The 13,006-nt window shown below is 41.5% G+C and overlaps 1 long non-coding RNA gene across 2 annotated transcripts in view; it reads right to left on the bottom strand.

The window, feature by feature from the left end:
• The window catches only part of LOC125696724 (uncharacterized), a 116,129-nt gene that overhangs the window by 87,522 nt on the left and 15,601 nt on the right, over positions 1-13,006 (bottom strand). Inside the window, exons 5-7 of one of the 2 annotated variants that reach the window (XR_007378481.1) lie at positions 10,412-10,521; positions 4,263-4,363; positions 2,791-2,959 (exon numbers count right to left, since the gene is read on the bottom strand). This is a non-coding gene — a long non-coding RNA (uncharacterized LOC125696724). The remainder of the gene's footprint in view (positions 1-2,790; positions 2,960-4,262; positions 4,364-10,411; positions 10,522-13,006) is intronic. The other variant, XR_007378483.1, reaches the window with a different exon arrangement.

The following is a 13,006-nucleotide window of genomic DNA, read 5'->3' as shown; positions in this document are numbered from 1 at the left end:
CACAGGATCACAATTCCGTTTGGGGATCGGAGTGAAACCAGACCATGGGAGATTTGCTCAGCTCTTGCACAGAGGCAGCTGGGGGAAGATGGATACAGACAGCTCGCATTTCCCCAGAAATCACAAATCCCCCTCCAAAGCCCCCAGAAGCCTGCAGGATTCTTTTCACTGACTTCAGCGGGGTTGGATCAAATCCTTATGCACGTGGTGGCTCCTGAGGTTGGAAGTGCTTCAAGCTTACCCTGTTCTCATTTACCAGCTTGCTCTGCAGGGAGATGATTTATTTATTGTCTCAAAATTCTCCTTCTCTTGTTTAATACAAGTAGTTCATCATTGTATTGAGGAGCTCACTGCAGGCAAGAAGGAAGGCAACAATGCATTCCTTGTGCTGGCTCATGAAACTCCTCTTTCTGATGCAGAGATGAGCTGGGGAAAGCACTGTGCAGATAACCTGCAATTAGATCCACAGAAAATAGGGGACAAGAAAGGAAAAAGAAGAAAACAAAGTAGGGGTAACTTAGGAAGAGAGGAAGAAAAAGAAGGGAGAGACAGGTTCGGAGGCCAATTCTAAGTTACGGGACCCTATCAAACAATTTTGGGTAGATCACAAGACGTTTCTGATCTCAAGACCTTTTATCCAATGACACCATTTATGCTAGGGCAGGCACAGAAACTGTCCTTCGCTCTTGACATGACTGGCAAGCCCATGGTGGGCAGGTATGGCCAGGTATGGAATAGAGAAGTTTTTAAAGCAAGGTTCAGCTTCCAGCCACGGATTGTACTGATGTCCAGCGCCATAACAAGCCATCCCTTCTCCTCCAGCTAACCACTGGGATTCCTGCATGGATTGCAGCTCACGGCTGCTAGATTATGGGTTTGGCTCAGGTTGAAAAGATGTTCTTTATCTACCTTGTTAAAGCAATTGAGAAGGTTCAGAGTGGAAGCAGTTAACAACATGCTAAGTGCAATTTAGGGCTCTTCTGTCTGGAAAAAAGCCAACTGAAACAGAATCACACAGGTATTTTCCTATCAAGCCACCTCAGAAATGCACATACAAGCTACAGCTGGCTACATAATAAACTGAAATAAACTGTAATTGTTCCTCAGGCTATTGCCCCTCAGGACTGTTTCCAGGGTTTTCAAATTACATGAGTAACTACATTCTTCTAAGTCTTTGCATCCTCTTCCTAATTAAAACATCTCTCACACTTATCAAAGCAGAGGTATTAGCATTCCAGGCCAGGCACTTTTCCTTCCTAACAATTCCCTGCGTGCCTGGTAAGAAAGCCAGCAAAAGAATAGAAGGAGAAAAAAAAAAGTGAGACAAAGAGAGACGGGCTCCTCTTACATCCAAATCAAACCTGTTTTAGCAGTTGTCTTTCTACGCTCCCCTGTTCTTACTGGCCATCATACTATTTTACAAAGCTGTCACCATATGTGAGATATTTGGCTTCAGGGAGAAAATGATCAAGATGAAAGAATTACCTACTCCACTTCCACCAACCTCGTGAATCATTCATGTTCCTTACCTGAATCACAGCCAGCTGCAGTTACCTGTCACATTCTGGATTTAAGATACGTACAATGTAACATTTACCAATGATCATTTCAAATATTCCATTAACCCTCCCTTCAAATACACACGTTCTATGCTGACATACTACAGGAAGGAACAACTTATTGTACAGTTTGGCATCTTGCTGAAGTGCTACAGTTTTAGCTGGAAGGTACACAGGTTTATACAGCCAAGGAGTGATTTTGTTTATGATATCTCAGAAGCTGTACCTAAGGATGAGAATACCAGCTTCCCCTGGACTTTTCTAACAGCAGGTTTTAGATTCCCAAATGAGAACTGCAATAGGTGGAAGCCAAAAGTAAGAAAGCCTATACCAATGAATCAGACAAGTAGAACACGCCTCACCAAAGATGCTCATGTACCAATGATCTGTTTCTGTCTATGCAAAATCATGTACAAGGCTCACAAAAGTTGTTTGGAAATGCTCTAAGTTTACCATGCAAACTATTTAAACTCAGTTCAGCAGAACCTACGTGAAATTTGACGCAGGAAAACCAGCACTGGAGTAAACCACGTGCCCCTGTGTCCCCATTTAAAAACCAGGTGCATAACCTCACACCTATGACAAAAGCTACCACCCAAAACCAAACAGATATTGCTCCAAGGCTAATTAAGATTAAGTCTTGTAACTTAATTGCTGTTGCATTTGTCAAATTTCAGCAGCAAAGGTAAAAGTACATTTTGAACCACCTGAAATACATTCCAAAGACTTCCAGCAGGTCACTTCTACCCTGAGGCTTTTGTGTCAGTGCTGAACATATTGCTCCTGCCAGCACAGGTCTCATCAAGGCACCTCAGGCATAGTAAGGCCAGTATGATCTTGCTACCCAAACTTCTATTGCAGTAATGGGATTACAGTGAGAATTGGTTCAAAGATGAAATAAAGTGTTCAGTTAAAGCCATTAAAAATAGTTTCTTTGCTGTCAGATTATTAATCGTCTGTCATAATATTCTTAGAGGTGATTATAAAAAGTATATTTCTGTGTAGTCAGAACGCCCTTCTGTCAGACGCTGTGGTAAATGAAGAGCCAGCAATAGAAACACTGCCTCTGCACAGAAACACTGCCATCTCTTGACGAGCACCAGGCAGGCAGCCACTGACTGCAGCCAGGCATGCACTCAAGATGTGGCAAACACCAGGTTAGCTGTTTCAAACATTAATGGAATACTTTTTGTTGTTGTTGTTGTTTTGTTTTAACGTAGCTTTATCTTACCTTTCTGGTAAGAGAACACGTTGTTCTGCAAACTCAGGATAATTCATTAAGCCACGGTAACCTGCTTTTCAGACAGAGCTCAGTTGAACCAAATTATTTTTCCTCCAGGCACCCAATTTTGCTCTTTCGTTGCTGTAGCACTGGAGACTTCAGCAGTTACTCTTGGTACCTGCAACACAAAAGCAGATTTAGTGCTGGAAAATCACTGAAAGATACAGCATGAAATACTACAAAGCCAAACACAGCTTTTTCACACAAAAGTTGCATCAAATGAAGCAGCACATTGTGAGCCAGTGTTGCTGCTGCTGTGCTATTGATCAATGAGACCCTGTCCTGAGGCTCTCCTGCTGAAAAGCTTCACCTCAGCCCTGTGGGCAGGGAACAGGGTCTGTGCAGCAGCACATACTGTGGTTCTTCAGAGGAAAAACACACACATTTCTAGCAAAAACGCCAGCATCTCTCTCACTGGAAATGAATCATTTATTTCATACCCTTTGTGAGACAGTTAATAGCTTATTTTTCCCCTGATTAATACCAATACAACCGTGGTAAGGGCAAGAATAGATTTTCTGCTTGGACTGGTTAATTTTCATGATTATTTTGCAAGGCTTCTGGGTCAACCACTGAGGCATCTGCGTGTTCACTATCCTTCAGTGACACATAATGAAGGCATAAGTGAATACTGCAAAATTTGGAGATTCTAGTTTAGAGGGAACATGATACTGTGCCAATGGAACAAGTGACCTGTTCCAAATTTCAGTTATGATATATGGTACAAATTTTTAAAATATGTATTAAGGAATATTGAAAGATAGCAGCTATTTTAAAAGAGTATGGCCTTGAAATAGAGACAAGAAGAAAAATGTTCATGCACTTCAGGTAAGTCTCCCACTATACCACACAAAGTGGTATAGCATCTCCCAAAAGAAAATCCGGATAATAACCACAGATTCGGATTCAGAAGGCCTGGGTACTTATTAGGAAGCAGATTCTGATGGAAGGAAAGTTGGCAGCAATGCAGTACAGGCTGCTGAAGTGTATGAGGCCTTGAAGTATATAATAAATACATGACTTTTGTCTTTTGTGTTTCCCTGCCTTCAGATTTTACTCTGGAAGCACGCATTGCTTCTTGTTACTTTAAACTATAATTAGCTGTGGAAAATTATATTTTTTAAGTTGTCTTTGCTGACATGTCTTAATCTCCCTAATACACGTGTAATTCTTATCCCCTTCATGAACTCCCATTAACGTGACTGGCATCCCCACCTTCCCCTCAGCCCTGCAGACATGCATTTCTCCACCAGTCCCCTCAGAATCCCCCCAACACTGAGGGGCCCCGTATGAGAGACTGGCTATGAGGGATTCCCTCCCTTAGACAAAAAGAAGAGACTTATGAGTAGACAGAGTGCCCCTGCTCCAGGTTTGTGCTGTCAGTCAACCAGTCACTTAACACCACATGAAGGACTGCTTACCTTTTCTTCTAACGCATCCAATGAAGGAGGACCATGGACCTCAGGAACTGAGAAGCAATCTGGCAGGCTGAAGCTGACAAGAGGTTGAACCACTTGTTGAACTGCAAAAAAATATTAAGATCTGTGAGAAGAGGGGGTTTGGTTCACTGGGAAAGCCTTTGGTTGGTGGGAAATGGTACAGTGACTTCCACTGAAGCTGCTCCTGAAAGGAAATGCAACTTAAGAATAACGTGCAGATTCCTTTTTCAATGCCAAGTTAGTCAACGCTGGGGGAAACGACTCAGAAATGCATTAGGTTATTTGTATCTTCTAGGCAAGAACAAACACCTTATGGATTCATGTAAGACAGGTCATCAGGCTCCACAAAGGCCTCGGTGGATGATATCCAGCAATCTGCAGTGTGCAGGCAGAGGAGTAATGTCCTCTGCCTGCTTCAGGAGCCACGGACTGATATCACAGCACTGCTCCACGCAGTGGCTGCTGCTCAGATTAAATCCTCTTCCCACCACCTGAGCTCAGCACATTGGAGTGGGCGAGACAGGGCACCTCCTAACCCCCAGATCCAGCCATACAATGACACAAGCTAGAGCTGCAAGAATAGGGCAACTGGAAGACATTCAGAAGTGCACTCGTGATCCCTGCTGAAATCCTCATACGGATGTATCTAGAAACACTTTCAAAGTGGAAATGAATTAGAACTGGTTGAATTTGTCTCCATGAATAATTTAGCAGCTACATTTTGTGTTAATTGTTGAATAATTTATTCACAAATAAATTTTCTCCCTTATTTGACCTCTGCCACAGAGTAAATGACTGCTATTTGGCAAATAAATTACTGTACAATATTTATATGAATACATTAATTCTGAATATATTTGCCTATTACCCCATTACTTCCAAATTCAATTTTCTTAACCCTTCCTCTCGCAGTTTGCACTCATTGCAGACAGCAGTCAGTCTTCATTTAGAAGCTGTTCCTATTGCCTAGTCTGGTTCAATCTAATTACATGTCTCAGTGTATATTCCAAACTATTTCAACCCGTTCTCAGCATGTTCCTTCCAAATGAAGTCTGGAGATCAGCTGCAATAGACATGGTGATGTGCAAGAGAGTGCTTCAGTGGCTGGCTGGATGTGGGCAGCAGCAATTATGGGAAATACTTAAACAGAGATGTGGGGTTTTTTTGAAGGGCACCTGAGCATATACAAAATCTCACAGACATTTGGCAGGGACTAAATACATAATCCTTGGGCTTCTGGGAAAATCATTTTCTGACATACTCTTTTTATCTAAACTCCAAGGCTGCCAGTTTTGTACAGTTACAATCATAGTCTAGAAGGTGAACGCTTCCATTCCTGGAAGTGCCCAAGACCAGGTTGGAAGGGGGTTCAAGCAACATAACTTAGTGAAAGGTGTCCCTGCTGATGGCAGAAGAGGTGGAAGTAGAAGAACTTTAATGTTGCTTGCAAATCAAACCATTCCATGATTCTTGCATCCACAGAAATATAGATCATGCTGCCTTATGGACATCTTTCCAAGGACATCATACTTTGCTATTTATGGAAATGGCGTTTGTGAGAAATGCATTACTAGCTGCAAAAATTTGCTTAGAATATTTGTAGTCAACACATACTTGAGAAACTTGTCTGAAAACTACCTTTGCTCTCTCCTCTTCGAAATGAGCAACGCACCTATAAAGAAATCACGCTGGACTGAACTCTGCCTTCAAGACAGCTGCAGCAACAGAGAAGTAGCAAGGCACTGCACGTTCAAACATAATTAAAAAGTGATACAAGACCTGCATAATACATAGTTGACAGGATATTTGGTTCACAGATTCATGGTAAACGTAACAAGGCTGTTTTCTTCTAACCATGCTCCTGTGACTTTGAATCCAGCAGCTATCCTAGACAAGGCAAGAAGTGAACATGAACAACGTGAGCCCCGTGGTTTGAGGGCTCCATGCGAGTGGTTTGCTGCAATTTGCAGAACTGTGCAATGAGGGAACAAAGCTAAGGAGAACCTCTGCAGGATTTTATCACCCTTCACTTGCCACTTTTTAATGAAAATCATAAAAAACTTTACTGCTAAATTTGCTTAGACAAATCGTCAGTTAAAGGCCATAATCCCCCAATAATCACAGTGACAGCTGATTTTTTTTTTTCCTGGAGGAGGTCAGCATCTTGGATATAAATATTTAACAAAGCCCACCACTGTAAACATAAGGACTGGTAATTTTGAGCCCCTTCTACATTCAACCAAACCAAATGCTTGTTGGGCTGGCATTTCTGCGTTGGCAGAAATTCCACACTGGCCATGTGGGAAAAGGAAGACGGTCAAAATGATTCCCGTTCTTCCATGCTAGAAATGTTAGGTGAGGATATTGGAGAGCGCATACATGCTGCTGTAATCTACTTGGCGGCCTACTGTTCTCTATCAGAGAAGGAAGCATAGGAAAACCCTTGTACTCTGCAATTTAATACCACCATTGCAGGTTGAAACACCTCGGACTGCACCTCTAGAAAAGGGTATAAAGAAGAGACAGGGCACTGTGTACAACTGGGATGATTTCATCTCCTTCATTCAGAGAGTAAATGTTGACTGAGACAAGATCTTTGTCCTGCAGGGATCATACACATTCTCAGCCTTTCTTGCATCTTTTCCTCTCTTTTCCTAAAAAGAGCAATACAAGAGCTTCCTTCCTGGTTTTTGAGTGCCTCTTGCCCTGAGTTTGAATAGCTACCTGCTTTCAGACCATAGCCAAGGTTACCCGGGAATGAAAAGCTCCCCAAAACGCCTTCTATTTTATTTTTCTTTTCCCTCTTGCCAAATGTAACTGTTTAATGATTTCTGTTTGTTTTTCACTTTGTGGGAACAGAAAAAAAAATCAATCTGGAGAATCTTCTGGAGAAGGCTTCATCAAATACCGCCTTCAGCCATTATAAAGAATCACAAAGCTGCATAGTGCCACTGTGTCACTGCATTTCATACAAAATGGTGAGGGGTTGGTTTTGTTTATTTTTTTAAGAGAGATTTCCCAGCTTGCTATCAGCTCCAAACATAACTGCAAGGCTAAAAACTGGGATGGCCATCTCTGATACTCAGCATTACGCATCATGGAACGTGCAATTAGATGACGGATCTTGATCTTCACACAGTGGGAGTGGGCTGTACTTTTCATTTATTCTCTTTGCAATTCCATGCATTGTTCTTCTGTTCTTTGTTACCTCAATTTTAATTCATCACGTCCATTATTTCCTTCTAAACAATTTAACTTACTTGCAGATGGAGAAGCAGAGAAGGGGAAGAGGGATTTGCTGCTCTCACTTCTTGCACCTGCTTGCTTTCACCTACAGGGCACTCTTTTTCATGCTTATTCTCCCATGTCTCTTTCAATTATAAGCAGTTTTCTTCAAAATGTTCTGAGTAGCCTCACAAGGAGGGCCTAGCTGTTTTTCTTACTTGCATTCTTCTCTTCCAAAGGTATAATTAGTGGCATCCCTTGGGATTTAGTGATGCTCTTCCCTTGAAACAGATTATCTATTGTCATCTGTTTTCTGGATTTCACATTCCCCACGAAGTATTCTTTTACTGAGCTATAATACTCACAGCTGAATTTATTGGAAAATCTGCACCACTTGTAAAGGCCAAAAAGCAGGTGGTACTTACATGAGACGTGGATCTTGAAATAATCCACTACAAAGAGAAAATTCACCACGAAATAATTTCTTATAGTTATGTGTTTTGATTCGCTCATGGTCCTGCCTACAAAATGATGCACTCATCTCAATTTCTGGATATAAAATTTCTGGATAGCATATGAGTAGGAAGTCCTTAACTGAGATCTCTGTCTGGTTCATAAAATAGTGCTTATAGTTTTTATAAACCAGAAATGACTGCAGAAGGTAAGCATTTTTTGGCTGGCCATGACCAGTGTAACATCACCTAACATTTCTTCAGTAACCAGCAAATATATTGATCTGTTTCTTCATCTGGCACATGCAAATCCTGGGCTAGGTCCTTTGTTTAGTAAATAATCAGAATTACCTGTCATTTTTTACTAGCTAGATCCTTTTCAGCTTTGGTTTCTGAAGATCCTGGGGAAAAGCAACCACCAATCTCTCCAACAGTTTCCTCCCTTCCTGTGAAGGTCAGGACGCCCTTGGTGCCAACTGGATTGACACAGGAGGCTTCACAGCACTCAGCATCTACCTCTCCTTCCCACATTTGTCTACGTCCTTCCTTGTTCTCCCATAACTCTATCACCTGGGATGGTTTTGACAATTCTTTCCTACATGCTCCATCTGATTTAGTTTTCTTATATTTCCCCAGGGACTTGAATTGCTGTTCATGCCCCATTTAGTTTCCTTTTAGAGAGAACACCTCTCGGTGTAAATGTAGTGTCCTTAGCCCCAGGAACATGAAGGGGAGTGTGGAGCAATTTCAAGGCTGCTCAATTTCTTTGACTCTTACTTTGCTCACTTTCCTACTGTTCTTCAAGGAGGAGCTCTCTCTAGACCTATAGAGTTTAGTCAGTGCACCGATCTGATTTCTCATTTCATGCGTTCTTGGCATAGTCTGCATGAAAACATAGCCCAGTCACAGCTTTCATCCCCTTGCTCTCAGCAACAAGTTGTCACACACTTCAACCACCAATCACTCCTTGGGAAGAAAAGGAGAAGTCTTACAATAAGTACCAAGCCGTAATGCTGGAGTGTTCTCAAGTATGGCCAGTCCCTCACTGCTCCTGGTTGCTCTGCCAACAGCAAAAGCCCAGGGGATGAACCAGTTGGATTGCAGCATTTCAGAGAAGTACTTGCTTCTCTGGAAGGCAGCTTTTAGAAATGTAAACGTGTGTAGGAGGATCTATGCTTTAGGCTGGCTCCTCAGAACAGAACAACTTTCAATTAATTTTCTTAAATGCTGCCACAGGCTCCTCTTAAATTGATGAGAAGTGCATTTCACTTTTCTTTACAGAAAGGCATTGTAGATTACACTTAATCTGATTAGGCAGAAAAAAAGAAGAAGAAAGCCAGCTGTGTTCTGAGGGCTTTAAATAACTCCTTTTAAACAGAGAACACTGTTTATATCAATCCATATTAGTAAGAGGTAAAGCATAGCTAAACAATCATTTAAAAATATCACATAACTATCTTATTTTTGAAGCCTCCTTTTTATGAAGGCATCTTACAGTAAAAAAAAAAAAAAAAATCTGAGCAAAAACTGTAATTTACTGACTCTGAAAGTGTTAAAGAATTAAAGTGGTAGAGATTTAAGATTATCTACCAAGGAAATGAGCCTTGAGACCTGTATCACAATGTATTTGGCTACAATTTCATTTCTGAGGGAAATTATATTAAAAAAAAAATAATAAAAATCACATAAATCTTTTCAAATAAGGAAAGAGATACTGAGGAATCAGGATGAGATTATATCTCCTGGCCATTACTTCCATCCAGAGGACTTTATTTTGCAAAGGAGCTGAATAACCTTACCCACATGAGCAATGAAAAGCCAATTCGTCACTTTAAATCAATGGTCCCAGTTGACTTAATTGAGCCCTGAAAAAGGTCCCTGAGGCTAGCCTGTGTCAGTGAAGGCTGTCCTGCTTATGACAAAGCAAGGAACACAAACCCACACTCCATTCCTTTTTCATTGCTACCTTACTACATGTTTGTTAGCTAACGGATGAAAGCAGAACCATGAAGACCATTGTTAATGGGAGAGGGGAGACTGTAAGCTTGTCTTCGGTTTGGATATTTGTCCCACACAAACACAAAACCAAATCTGACGTTTATCCAATTACTCTGACACAATGTCCTCAGTGAGGTAAAGATCAGAAGCATGAGGGGATGCTGAAGAGAAGGTTAAAAATGGTGTACAGCTACACTAACCATTGAGGCTTAAGAAGAGTGAGACGACAGGGCCAAGCTATATGTACTGTAGCAAGATGCAATGGACTGAAAGTAAAAAGAGGTGAATTTGAATTTGTGATAGGTAACATGACTGGAAGTAGAATTGTGTAGAACAGATCAGTTGGGAAGGATCTTTAAAAGTCACTTAGTCCAACTGCCTGATCAGTAATCAGTAAGGAAAGGCACTAATTTTACAAATGATTCACAGGCATCCAAAAGAAGACAAGCAACTTACTGATGTGTTATGCCAAGGAGAATGCTTCATTTGTCTAACTGACTGGACAGTGGTGGTCAAGAGCATTTGGTCAGCTTTCTTACTTGTTTCATCCTGGTGGCCTCCATCATCTGATATTCAGAAGACAAAGAAAAGATGGTATTTTGTTGCTGTATTTTTTTTCTTTCCTATTACCATCTGAGCTACGAGACCTACAGCAATGAGGTATCTGATGCCAGATGGGATAACTGCTGCTGCAAAGAGCAGATAATCTGAACCCATTTCAACACTTTCACCCCCATACCCAAGCTTCATTGTCAACTTAAGCCAAGACAAAGCAGCCATGCTCAGCACAGTTGACAAGTTCACACCAATCAGGAGATCAGATCATCTTACAAAGGATAATAGCTACAGTTCATGAGATGTCCACATTATTGTATGCTTTATCATCTTTACCCAAAAGTCAGCAGGAAATGAATATACCAACATCAGCAGCAAGAGCCAGCCTTCCTGGGAAGGCATGCTACCTGTTTAGCAGTAAGCAGTCCAGGATACAATTAATTTAACCTAGCCCTGCTCATCTGATGAGCTCTTCTGATGAAAACCTCCAGAACCGACTTTTCCTTAAAGACAACACCAATTACATTGTCCCAGAAGCAATCCACCTTCTAAAAGCAGTTCCAACTTCCAATTTCAGTGCACAGGGCCATGGCGGATTCACCACCAGCTTGTATCAGAATTGGATGACTTTCCCAGATGTCTATTGTAGCTCACACAGAAGTCAGGAGCAAACAGTAGATATTAAATGGCACTTTTCCAATTGTGTTATACATGACATTCAAACAACTGCAGTGACTTCTTCTAAATTAACTTCTGACAAAAGATGAAATAAGCAGTCCAAATTTAGAGGCTTCATCATGAAATAAACATTAAAGAAGGAAGCGATGCTGTTAGACAATAGATTTCTGCTGAAAGCACAAGTGCATGTCATACAGATAGTTTTAAGATCAAGATGTAAAATAGGTTTGTAAATATCATACTATCACTCATGATTCAAAAATCAGCCAGCAGGACGAGAACCAAAACAACAAATGTATGAGCTGTAATCATATCACCAGACATCCTTTATGTCTCTAATAAAACATTGGAGTTCACTTCCCGCTGAGAGTAGGGAAAAGCTGATAGTACTCTGATGTTGCTGCGCCGCAAACCAGAGAAACCTTGTCTGCAGATAAAAGAAACATAAACTGTAATGAAGACATGCTTAAAAAAAAAAAATAATAAAAAAAAAAGAAGCTCTTCCAGCCTAATAGCCTAAAGGCATCTTAACTAAAATGTCTGAGAATGAAAACTGATCTGTTTAATTAATGCTGAGCTCTAATCGTTAACAGTAATTACATAACAAAAACTATCTCAAGACAGGGATTCATGCACTAGGAAATTAAATACAGTAGACAAAACAGTAATTAAAGAGCTGAACATTTTTGCTTATGAAACAGCACCGTACATTCACACTTGCATAAACGCCACATTGTGTCTTTCAGCTGTGGCACAGAAGAAACATCTGAGCTGGTGATCTACCTGACATTGCACTTCCAACATGATCTGCTAGGTTTTGCTTCTATACACATGAAGAAGCCACAAGCTGCTGCTTCCCGTGCTTTCCTTCCTTGACATCACTGGTTGTCAGGTGACCATTGGCCACCGAGCCAGTACTTTGAGAGCAGCATAAGCCATAGCCAAAGAAATTAGGAGGCATCAAATGAAGTCAGAAATTAACAAGCTTAGAATAAATGGAGACACACGTCAAATACAGCAGTAGGCTATAGATCTGCAACTGACACAGACACCAAACATACCTGGATAAAATGACTGCATATCGACCTCGTGGATGCAAAATGAAAGATTCTACCTCGGAAATCAGAGCAGCAAACGGCAGAAAGCAGCCTGGAGACTCAGGAAAGCCTGATGACTGCCTCGTTACTGAGACCTAACCCCTCTCTGTGGCTACTGCTGGCACACAAGACATAGAGGCCTTTCAAGACCCCCATTTTACTTGGAGGTTTTGAGAGTGGGTCAGCCTATTTCTAACTTCCCCTCCAATTCCTTTTTGTCACAATACATTAGAGTTTGCTACCATGCTTTCAAAAGGTTGGAGTAACAGGGTTACTTGGTGAAATCATGATTGCCATTGTGGCCACCTGCCTCCACAGCAACACGCTTCCCCCTTGAGGCCTCTGCCTTCTGTTAAGGCAGACCCCAGAGATGCACTTGCACTGGAAATGTGCCCACTGCCTCAACAGCTGCAATAAGCTCTGCATACCAGGTAGGGCTAGAACCACTCCCTGCCTGCAGCTGCAACGATCACATCCCTCCCTTGCACCATAATGGATTATGCATGACTAGTGAGCTCCTGCAATCTTGGCTCCCTGAGCTATTTTTAAAAGAGCACAGCAAACCCCACTGGTACAGCAATCTCCACTTCCAAATACCTGCAGTGTTCTTGGCTCTCGCCTCTGCTCCCAGCATTCAGTTGCCATTCTTTCTCCTTTAACTAGAAAGACAGAGCCATCCAAAAGCAAGCGAAGCCAAATGGATCACTTCCTTGCCTGCCTC

The sequence above is a fragment of the Lagopus muta genome, chromosome 8 (genome assembly GCF_023343835.1).
Source record: "Lagopus muta isolate bLagMut1 chromosome 8, bLagMut1 primary, whole genome shotgun sequence".
NCBI lineage: Eukaryota > Metazoa > Chordata > Aves > Galliformes > Phasianidae > Lagopus > Lagopus muta.
This window is presented reverse-complemented; position numbering and strand designations above follow the sequence as displayed.